At 33.0% G+C, this 12,116-nt stretch overlaps 1 protein-coding gene across 3 annotated transcripts in view; it reads right to left on the reverse strand.

The window, feature by feature from the left end:
- LOC118268162 (tolloid-like protein 1) overlaps nt 1-12,116 on the reverse strand; it is a 117,668-nt gene that overhangs the window by 82,772 nt on the left and 22,780 nt on the right. For 2 of the 3 annotated variants that reach the window (XM_035582492.2, XM_035582490.2), the window contains exon 1: nt 6,277-6,425. The exons of the other annotated variant lie outside the window; for it this stretch is intronic. The gene's annotated coding sequence lies outside the window, so the exon portion shown is untranslated. Of the gene's footprint in view, nt 1-6,276; nt 6,426-12,116 lie in introns of those variants that run through there. 3 annotated transcript variants of the gene reach the window in all.

Consider the following 12,116-nt stretch of genomic DNA (forward strand, 5'->3'; position numbering starts at 1 on the left):
GATATTTGATGCAGCTCTACTGATATAAGTATATGAATACGTCATCAAACATAGTCTGTCTCCCACGGGAGTAGGCAGCAACAAGGGAACGTCAATTGCTACGAACAATACATACTTCTTTCGCTCTCGTCTTTCCATACATGCTTGCCGGTTAACGGTACTTTTAATTTGGCCCTTTTTTAATATACATACGTCATCAGATCTCAGCATAATTTCAACAACAACCACATCACATAATATCACAAGGAATCTTCAATAAGCCAATTACTCAGCCTTAATTCGTACACACTTCTCGAGGCCTACATAATACGTATATGTCGGCCACTCAAAGCTAAGCCTTGGTAATGACGTCACAACAACGCAAATATTTGTATTAATTTTGACAAAACGTAAATTAAACTGTCAAGTTAGGTAGTTAAGTGGTTTGTGCTCGACTGTACATCAAGTTAATAATTAAACATGTTTGATACGCTTACAAGTGTCGTCTCAATAATATGTAGACTCGTTCCCAGTGTTTGTTACAGAATTGGATAATTGTATTATGTACTGTGTCTCGGGAAAGGGGTAGATAGAAACGTACCTAGTTCCAATAGCAATATAGATACATATTGTATTGTATTTTTGCCTGTTGTGTTACGTAATTAGTTCCATTATTATAGATTCGATTCCTCAACAAACCTTAAATTCGCTAACCCCCAAAAGGCCGGCAACGCACTTATAACGCCTCTGGTATTTCGGGTGTCCATGGATGGTGCCGATTGCTTACTATCCGTGATCTGTCTGCTCGTTTACCGGCTTATACAAAAAAAAAGTCCATAACAGTAACATACATGACTACTTTTTATACCAGTATATGTCATCAAAAAGGGGAGGCCTATGTTCAGCAGCGAACGTCTTCTGGCTGCTTTGATGATGATTATATTCATCAGCATCGAAACCAAATCGAGTAAATCTTTCAAATTTCCGTATTGCAGAAAGCTAAGTATCTATATATTAATACGTGATGCAAAAACTTTGGACCGCTTTTTACGAAAATTGCGCGGACGTAGGAGCATAAAATTTGGTACACTTATAGTTTATGTGTAGGAGAAGTGCGTAACGCTAATATTTTTCAAAAATCATGCTTATAAAGTACATTAAATCAATAAATAAAACATTACACACACATGCATAGTATCTGATCGTATTTGACAATACGTCAAAATCAATAGACATTGCGATGATATTCTTACGTCTCATATGAATAGAGTTTTATAAAAGAGTTTGTTTGAGTTTGAGTTAAATAAAAATAATCCTTGAACGTATGTTAAGTGGTATTGTAAATTAAATCGTATATGGTTGAATTTCGACCACTAGGCGACCACTAGTTCAGGTATTTGAACGATCCAGATTACCAACCAAACCAAAAACAACTTTAAATAAAGTAAAAAAAGGTGCAAAATTAGCAAACTAGTGTAGGTGGCGTCACAAGTTCCCATTAAATGAGATTGTAACAAACAAGTTTGGTGTACACACAGAAAACTGCTCGCGCAGTGTAAATACTGAAAACAAATTTTAGTTTCAGTATACAAGCCTTACTGAGTATACTCTGTAAAGGTCTCAAATTCGTTGCGTGAAAATAAACCTATCGTGTTATTTATTTTTTACAAAAAGTTACTGGTAACATGATAATATACCTATAACATTTTTCCTGTTATTTTTTAAAAGGATCGCGTTCTTATTGCATTTTTATAGTAAAAATATCAAATAATCACATTCAATATCTTAAATGTGAAAATGTGTGTTTGTGTCGATGTTTGTCTGTCACTTACACAGAAACTACTGAACGGATTTTGATGAAATTTGGTATATAGACAGGGTATAAGCTGCAGCAGCTTCATAATTAGGAACAAGGATTGGTGTCAAACTCGTTTCTTTCAACACTTGGCAGCAAGCTAGTGGCATGAAGCCACTGGCGTTTTTTATTTCTGGTATATATTTTCTGATTTATCAATTTTATTAATTGGTAACGTATGAAATGGCATGAAGGGCAATTTAATCACCTTGAAAATAATAGTATTTTGTTGTAAAACCAATATTTATTTTTAAAGTTATAAAGGGTTCTATAAAATGAAAAAAACACTAGTGGCTACATTTCTTTGCTCCTAAGTATATTTGTACGTAAAGTATTATATTTATACATTACATAACATAACACACACAAGCACACATCTTAATTCTAAACCCAATAAACAAGCTCTTCAGGTGCGTCTCTTAATGAAATCGGTACCAAAATAATATCTTATTTTCGTGTCTACGAGTACCGTACAAAGACAGCAACAAACACCATAATTCAATTAATTAATTGAATTAAGCTATTAATTCTTTGAATAAATTCTCAGTGACGCGAAGTAAATGAGATAAGACGTTATTTATTCCCAGTCTGTAAACAAATTGTTTATTTATAATTAAATCAAGGAAGTTTACACTTTTGTGCATGGTCTTAGCCTCGTCTGGACTTTAATGACACGTAAACAAAAATTTGCTTTACTTAGGAGTACATAGAATAAAATGATGACGGAGTATGAAAATTAAAAATCTATTTAGTCCGTCACTTAGGAAATGAGAAAATATTAGACATGTATCTTTGTATTTTGTCGTGTAAGATAACAATACTTAGTTAAAACGAATCAAAGTTTAGAAGTGGAAGCAAATACGTCATTTCTACGTATAAAATGTATCTAGAAGTGACGTCACGCGATATTTCAAATCGATATATATCTTCAAAAGTATTTGTTTCCGTAAGAAAATAAAAAATACGTGTTTAATGTTTTAAAATAATCTACAGGGTGGACATTAAAATAACAATTAGTCATATACCCTATTGCAAGTTCAAGAGCATTTAAAAAACATACCTACATAAATGTGTTTTGAATAGGGTATAGATGGTAAAACCCAGGTTTTAAACTTCTGACTTTTTACGTACCGTGCCTAAATTCTTTTATTAGCAAAGTGCCTATAATTGTGCCCAGTTTAAGACAATAAGTTCATCTCATTATTACCCGGGCCTCATAATATAAGTTGTTAAAATTGGGTGTGAATATTTAATAGATTGTATACCTCTACCTTGGGGAGTAAAAGTTATTTATTTATTGTGCAATCTGGTTCACTTTTCATCTGTTCGTCATGTTTTCGTGATAACAGCAGCAGGGTGACGCACTAGGAATTTTTCTCAGGCCATCATCCTGTGAGTCATCACAGAAATTCCTAGCAACATCTTTCGAAGATAAAGAGTCATTGCAACGCATTTAACTAGTCACAAAAGTTGATAATTTTGGTTTTTGTTAATGAGATGAGATAAAATGAGAGTTTCGGTGATTTTGGTAAATTATTCAGCGATCTATTCATACACTTTAAAAATACCCGTGACTGGCTGTGACGAAACAAAGCGCTCTTGTATTTTTTTTCTAAAGATCATTTCTTCATTTTCAATCCAAAGTAAATTTAAATAATATTTTAAGGTATAATCTAAACTCATTACTGTTATACCGATGTTTGTTAGGTAAGTGATGATGCGGCCTACGGTGGAGCACGTCTGCCCATGAGCAACCTATTCAATCGGGCCTTGAAAACACCCATGTTATACCCATCAAGAAGCACAGACTTCGGAAAGAATTCCACTTCCTAGCAGTACGCACAAGAAAGCTTGAAGCGAATCGCTTCGTGGGAGTGGGTGGGACATCGATATAATTCAATACTACTAATGATCTAAGATACAAAGAGAATACGTGCTTTTAAACAACCAAGCTAACAAAGCAACACAAGTAACATAGATAATTCTCCCATGTGTACCTAATTAGATATAACACAAATACATAACACAATTACCACGCCGAAGTAATTAAATAGAGCATAACATAATATATTATTTTGACACCTGAGTCCGAGACATTAATTAATAGGACCATTGTCTACACTAGCCGTAAATAGACTATTTATAGCCTTTGTATATGTATAGGTATGTATATAAGGGGTCGGAACTAATTGTTTGTAGTCCCGTCATGGGGGCGGACCCTTGGTCTTTTGTATAACCACGTACAGGGGTCAATAGTGGAAACTTTCCAAATGTTTACAAGAGTTTTTAAGAAACGAGTGGATATTTAAACGTTTCTATATAACTTGACCTGTTTTTTGTTTAGTTCAAATTTATTCATTATTATTGAGATTTGATCTCTTTCCTGACGTCCGATTGATTTGATATTTGATCTAAGCTAATCGTTTTGGAATTAAAACAAAATTTGGCTTGAATTGCTACGAGACAATGTTGCTTTTCTCGCTACTGTCCCAAAGTACAGCCACAGTACAAGTACAATGCTCATCTTAGGAGCCCACCAGACTCAGCGTAGCTTTCTAATACTTAACTGTGAATTTTATCTGACCATGTCATACTTAGGGTCATTGCCATTCAAATGACATGCATGTTTACATTTAGTAAACATTATATTGCACACATATGGAGCACGTAAACAGGAAAATAGTGACTTCATTCAATTAATCAATGTTCTGTTACTCATTAATTGTATTGAAATATAATTAACAACTTATTGACTCCGCAGAGTACACGTAAGAGTTTGAAAACGAGAAGTCTTGTGACACTTTTGAGGTGATGCTTCTTAGATGCTAGAGAGCCGGTTTCGTAACAATTTAAGGAACTGCACATCTGACACTGACCAAACAGTAGCTCTCTCTAATAAACCTCAACCTTCTAAACTTCTTTTGTTCCTATTAAATAATATAACTACTTACTATATGAATTTGTACGCTTCAACGCAAAACATAAATGGTCTTGGTTATTGCACTGTATGTCAATCATTTAAATAACTCTATATAAACCATAATTATAAGTTTTTAAACTGACATGGTCCCTAACACTATTTATGTTCATCCGTGATCACGGCACTTGCAACAGTGCTGTAATATCGAAAACTCATAGATATAAATAAACATGGTAAATAAGTTCAAGCTTTAATGATAGTGTTTATAACTTATGCTTACAAATAAATATATATAAGCAAAGAAAAGAATTTTAAAGAGTATGTACCATCACGGTCACACAGACAATCTAGTTTCTAACCAGAAAAATCCAGCTAACCAAACCTATTGACAATTTGATTTCAAATGCACAAAAGATCCTGTTACTATGTACCTACTAGATCTAAATGCTTTGACTTTGACTTCATTCATTTCTGCGGCATTGAGATGAATGAGCGAATTAACGGCACTTCTGATCCACGCAGCGTGACTATGCCACCGCGCCTGCAGGTAATTGTAGTTGTAGTAGCCTACATACATTAGCCCAATGATAATTTACACCGAAACTGGCACATTGTCCTTATTATCATCGTTCGAATAGAAGGAGAGGTATTCTTATGTTTCATACGTTTTCTTTTTACCTGACTATAGTGAAACAAAAGGTTTAATATTATATTGAAACATCGTTGTAGGTAAATGTACTTTAAGAATTTTGTTTAAATTAAATCACTTTTTTAAGCGTTGTCCCACACTAAAATTTTCTCCTGTGCTGTGAGTGAGGTTTACAAACATACAATTCACATGAAACCTAGACTCGAAACAACAATTTGTGAATTACACAAAGTGTTGCTCCGTGCTGGAATCGAACCCGCTATTCGTTACGCGACAGCCGTTAGCTCAGCCACCGCACCAACAAGGTAGTAGACTTATACTTTGTGCGTACCAGAGTAGAATATAGAACTTTGTGTGGAAATGATTCGCTCTCAACCACTAGACCAGTTGGGCAGTGGTAAAAAATAAACTGCTTTGAAAATATAGATGTAACATTTCGACTTGTACCTAACTGAGGTCAAGATTTAAGCATGTTATATGATTTGTTTAAATTTTATACCAAAATAAGGGTTATTCGTACATCAAATAATTTTTAAAATATTTTAATTGAGTTGTACTTATTTAATACATTCTGATTTGTATTCATAAATCAATAATATTGTGAAATTAACATAATAGGCACACAAAATAAAATACCACGTGATGTTTTCTTATTCTTTTGAAATTGTAATATTATGCGTACTTCGTGTCACAAGTAGAATAAGTTTTTTAAAATTAACTAAACAATTATTTACGTGTGAAATTGTGATTTTGTTATGAAAAACCCAATAAAAGTTATAACAAAAAAGAAAATCATAGAAAAAAATAAGACATTCCGGTCTTCCCCAAAACAAAACAAAAAAATAAAATAAAAAAAGTAATTACAATACCCACCGTGAAAAGAACACAAATCACAAGTACACTCGCGATCACAATCACTTATCACAAACAGACACACAGTCGCGACGAGCTCCCGAGGGCGACTGAGCGTCACACTCGGGAGACGGTACACGTGACAACAGCGGTGCTATGCACTTTTCAATATGGAACTGTCAATTTTAAATTTGAAAAAGGATTTTTTGTTGTTGTTTTTTTTTTCTTTTACTCTGTCAAAATGTTTGTGCTTTTGTGTTTGAAGAGTGAGTAAAATTTAATAAATAATTTTGTTGTATTTAAAATTAGAAGCTTATTTAGTAGGCATTTGATGTTCTTATTAATACTTAAACACAAAATGAATTAAAAATATTGTAAGTATAATATTAAAAAAAATGTGAAATACGCAAAACATTTTCACTGTAAAATAATAATAAGAGATACTAAATAAATAAATAATAATCCAAAAAAAGGTAAGCGAATAAAATCTTTATCATAGACAATTTTAATGCAATTTAAAAATCGTATAATTAACATTTACACAATTTATTTCATACAAAAACTTAAATAATAATTATTTTTATTTTATTTACATTAGTTCACCACGAACTCTTGGTCCGTGCTCTTGTCATCCATTTTTTACAATAATTCTAATCAATATTTGTTATGTTAAACAATTTAATTTATTAAACTTCTGTGCCCGTCAGTACACGAGTTGTCCTTTATTTAACCATCTGTCAAAAGTGTTGAGTAGTGACAACAGTCGATAGATGCGTGTGCTACGAGTTTATCTCGCATTGTAAACATCGTTTACATTTAACTTGTTAGTTAATGGTATTATTGTTGTCATCAGAAACTAAGTAATTAATGTATTTAGTCGATTTTTGTATTTATTGTGTTGTTACTTTAATTATCGCAAAATATTATTACTAGCATTATATGATTACTAGTTTCTGCCAATGGTTTCGCTTGCATTGCCCCGGGTAAAAAGTAGCCTATATATTATTGCAGATCATAATCTATCGCTGTTTCAAATTTCATCACAGTCCCTTCAGCTGTTTTAACGTTATTGAGACACAAACTTTTTTCGCATATTTAAGTAAAATTTTTCTGCATTATCGTAGCGAAAGATTCAATTTGCACCATTTACATAATTAGTATGTTTTAGTATCTGCCAAGCAAGATTACCAGACTTTAATATCCAGGTCAGGCAAACTATTATGGAATTTTAGGTATTTCGAAAATCCTTAAATAAAATAGAGTTCGAAATATTGAAAAGGCGTAACGTAATTTCAACTACAAAATTATAAATAAACACATTAACCCAGCTCTCTAATTTGGACCCTACGTTTAAATTAAGATGTTTAATTTCTCATTATTTTTGGGAAATTAATTATTAATAACATAACATTATATTAATAATTATGTTACACACCTCACTCGTCATTGTTTCAGAGCAGAAGTAATATATTATAGAGATGCCGTATTACTTTTTCTGTGTAACAGCCGGCCTTCCGGGAATATGGGTACAATATTATGATATAACATAATATCATCATCATCAGAGACGTGTGGAAATTAAATTTTCAAACTTAATTTATTTTTAGCCTACGACGTGAAGAGGTGTGTTGTAATTATAACATTTTGCCAGCTGATTTGAAAGAGTTTTTGTTAAGGAAACATCCTGTTCTTTGCGATGGTTTTGGATGTTAGCTATGTTTTATGAATATAATATATGTAGTAAAAATTGTATATTACTAAAAAACAACTGAAAAGCTAGTTTCCAGTTTGCACCAACGTCTCTTAAATTTTAAGGAAACTTCAAGTTGTGGCAGGTAATTGACTTAACTAATGGATACGTGAGTCAATAGTCAAATTAGTTATTCCAATTAAAACATAAATAGGCACTTTTGAAATGTCTACAAATAATAATCTGTCGGTCTGTCCATCAGTGAAGATGATGCTCGTTTTGTTCAAAGTGTAGCTTAGAATGGAGAAGATACCTAGAGAACTCACTGGCGATTTCATAGTCAAAACCTGACAATTACAAAACTTCACAGTTGCATTTATTTACAACCACAACAACAGTGGAGAATACGAAAAAATCCATTAGTTAATGCAACAGCGAGATCCTCTTTTATTTACTCGTTACGTAAACACTTGAATGTAAAAACTGGCACATAAAATAAAAATCTTAGACGGTATTCTCGCGAAGGCCGCAATCCGCCATTTTGCCATTTTAGCTGGATTTATTTCGGCGTCACTCAACACCGAATAAATTCTGCTTGACAGACAGACAGACAGACAGACGACGTATTACATCCATTGTTTTCTCACTTAAATATTGTTTGATTTGTTAGAAAACAATTTTCCATTTTGGTGTAGCGTTGTTTAGTAAGTGGTGTTCAGTTAAATGATGTGTGAAGATTGTTCAATGTTCCCACTGTGTATTGTTTGCGCTGCGATCGCACATTGGATATTGTTTAGCTTTCGATAGGATATGGGATAATATATTTGACTAACATAACTACGTGTATGCTAACATAACGACTTGATTCTGAAAACTTTTCAAGCATTATTTCATTTAATTTTTAGTTCTCAAAAATGCATTTCAAAATGAGAAATCTTTTATGATTATTACTGTAGTGACATTCTATTTCTCAATCTAGCCTTTTTTGAGGGGGGAAAATCTTCTAATGACTTCTTCCGCCTAGTTTGAGGCGATTGGGAGTATCAAACACTCAGTGACTAAAAACCACCCCGTTCCTACTCCTGGTCTTCAAGCCAATGCCTTGGTATTAGACCGAGACTTCCATTCTAACCTAGACTATAATTCTAGACTTTACTAGTCATACATGCAATAATTCAACATGTAAAGTGGCTGGTCTTCAAAGATGATATTCACAAAAAAATATCAATATCACTTGAAAGGTAAATGCGTAACTTGAATCTATCCATAATCCATTAGCACACATTAACACGAAGTGACTACGAAAGGTAACCTTTTGGGGTCCCAAAATCCCGATAAATCGTTACACCGAAAAACCGTAAATTGTCGTCCATTAAATACAAAATGATATCTAAACGTTCCTCGATAGCAAGAAGATTTATTTCTATATAAATACTAAATAAAAGGCGACCCTCGTCATAGGGTGGACATGACGAGTAGAGACGCGGCAACTAATACAAATTTTGGACCTTTTATACAAGTTATAGGGTGTTTGTAGTTTGGGCAACACCTGATTGCGGTTTCCGATGTATTTGGTAAAATGGGGTTTTAGATTTTCCACTCTTTGGGATATTGATTGAAGAATAGAAGGATGAGAGACGCAAAGACACGTTGTCATCATTGGATTATACATATTGAACAGAAATACGAAACTTAATTTTGACTAAAAATCACGATTTTTAATCAAGTATTAATAATGGAGAAAAGCTCTATCAGTATCGAGCCACAGAGGGACTCATACTGTGCGCGAAGTCGCCGGTTCTGCGCACGCTGCTCATGCTGAAAAGTCTTTCTGTGACTCGAAATTAGTAGTTTTTTTCCATTAATAGTACATGAGAAAACCGTTATTTTTATTTAATTTAGTATGTCTCACGATAGTTATTATAAAAACTTAATTTTTTAAAGTCGGTTAAAAATAAATTAACTATCCAGCAATAAAATGCAAAGTAAACCGTTATCTGCATTCACATTCGTTCAAGTGTGAATAAAAATGAAATTAAATGAACTAAATAATAATGTTGACTGGTCGCATTTCTCTTCGCTCGCATCGCGTCATTTCGAGCGGGGGTCGTAAACTGACAGGCCATCACGAAGTCATTCGCACGAGTATTCCTTTTAATTAAGCTCATTACATAGATCTTTCTCGAAAATAATTTGACGCAGATATACGGTCCTAGCCGTTAAAACAAAATAAACTGTATTTTATTTAATCTAAATTAATTAAATAAAATTCATTTTGTAACGACACGCCTTTTATCCCCGAAGAGTTAGGCAGAATATAATATAGAAGAACTTAAAAAAATCAACACGAAGAAAATTTACATTTCAATTATTGGTGTTGCACTGATTGCTTACTCGGTCTGTTGGTCAGTGACCTGTACGCGCGTTTTTATTCCTTTATGGAATAAAAGATAAAAACATATTTCATGGTACAATTCAAACACATGAAATCACATTTACCATTAAATGGAGCCGCGAAGGTGAGTTGAAACATAAAATGCATCAGAAAATATCTCCTTTCAGTGGATTGGCTTTAATGGCGTGTAAATACAGAGAGGGAGATAAAAGAGTGTCATAATAATACAAAACGTTGTTATGTCAGCAATGTACAGCCTTTTGTGATTGCTCAAATGAACGCGAACGAATATAATTGGCGATAACAACACTGCTACATTGTTTTAAACCATTTAGTTTATGGGTCTGTGATAGTAATCTTTAGTATTTGAGTTTTCAAATCAATCTAAATATCTTTGTTATTTTTCATCAGTTAATACAGTTGTTTCTTATGAGTCTTTATTAGTTACTTAGAATTATAGATTTTTGCTTAGGTATAAAAGTTATCTTAATGAAAGAATAGATGAGAGTAATTCTTCGTCACTCATTTACTCACTCACTCAATCCATCCAGTCACTCATTATTCACTCAGATAGCAATTTCTGTGTTGATAAATTACGTCATCAAAGATCTAAGTGACGTCACACTTTGCGACGAAATAAAGTAGTTAGACATTTTTACAGGATGTAACGTCATTACGTCACGCCTTTTATTCCTTAAGAGTAAGCGGAGATACTTTTAATAAAAATCGTTTTTATTCAGTAAATGTGTTCTAATCTACAGACTAGTTTCTGCGTTACCATGTCTTATGTGTTATTCTTGACAGTAATTTACCCCTGTTCTAAATTTCATCCCGATCTCTTCAGCCTTTAAGACGTGATTAAGTAATAAACGTACATACACACAAACTCATAAACTCACAAACTTTCACATTTATATTATTAGTAAGATTATAACACTACTTTACTCCTAGGTCTTTCATACTAATGACAGTTTTGAAATACCACAGGACTTTGCTCACAAGCCGCACTGACTGCCATTTGAGCTAAAGAGAAAAATAAACCATATATTTTTTTTATTACAAAAAGTAATGTTAATATATCACTGTGCGTCATCCATCAAAGAATTAAAAATTAAAATTAATATTGTATGCTGACAACATCTGGCCATCGAAATGAGTAATTAAATCTTCATTCAATTAATATCGGATGAAAGGTTTCGTAAAATACACATATTATCTCCGTAATATCACGTATGTGTATGGTTGTAAGGTATATTTTTGCAATCACAATTTTTCATCATTAATTTTTAATGTATCCTTCACATTTGGATTTTCTCCTGTGTCGTGGTTGCATTTACGAACGAAAATTCACTTAAATATCATACATAGTAAGATAAGTAACTATGTTCATATGATACTTATATAGTTCGTATAGTTAATGTGTCGTTGATCGAATGGTCGCAAGTGCGATTGCCAGGCAAAAGGTCTCGGGTTCGATTCCCGGGTCGGGCAAAGTATTTGTGTGGTTTTTTTGCTTGATCGAAAGTTTCTCAGTAGTAGCACGGAGTTTGGAATCGTGCCCGGTATATGGCAATAGATACATGAGACTTATAACACAAATGTTGAAAAGTGATTATCCATTGTACAGTGGCATTACGTGGCGTAATACGCACCTATATAAAAGCGTGGCGAAACAAAACTTAATTCTTATAAAATTTAAAGGAGGGAGGGCATTGTAAAGCTGCTTAAGTTTTTAATGTATTTATACGATATTGTATATTGAATCTGTCATCTCAG

The sequence above is a fragment of the Spodoptera frugiperda genome, chromosome 29, assembly GCF_023101765.2.
Source record: "Spodoptera frugiperda isolate SF20-4 chromosome 29, AGI-APGP_CSIRO_Sfru_2.0, whole genome shotgun sequence".
Taxonomy (NCBI): domain Eukaryota; kingdom Metazoa; phylum Arthropoda; class Insecta; order Lepidoptera; family Noctuidae; genus Spodoptera; species Spodoptera frugiperda.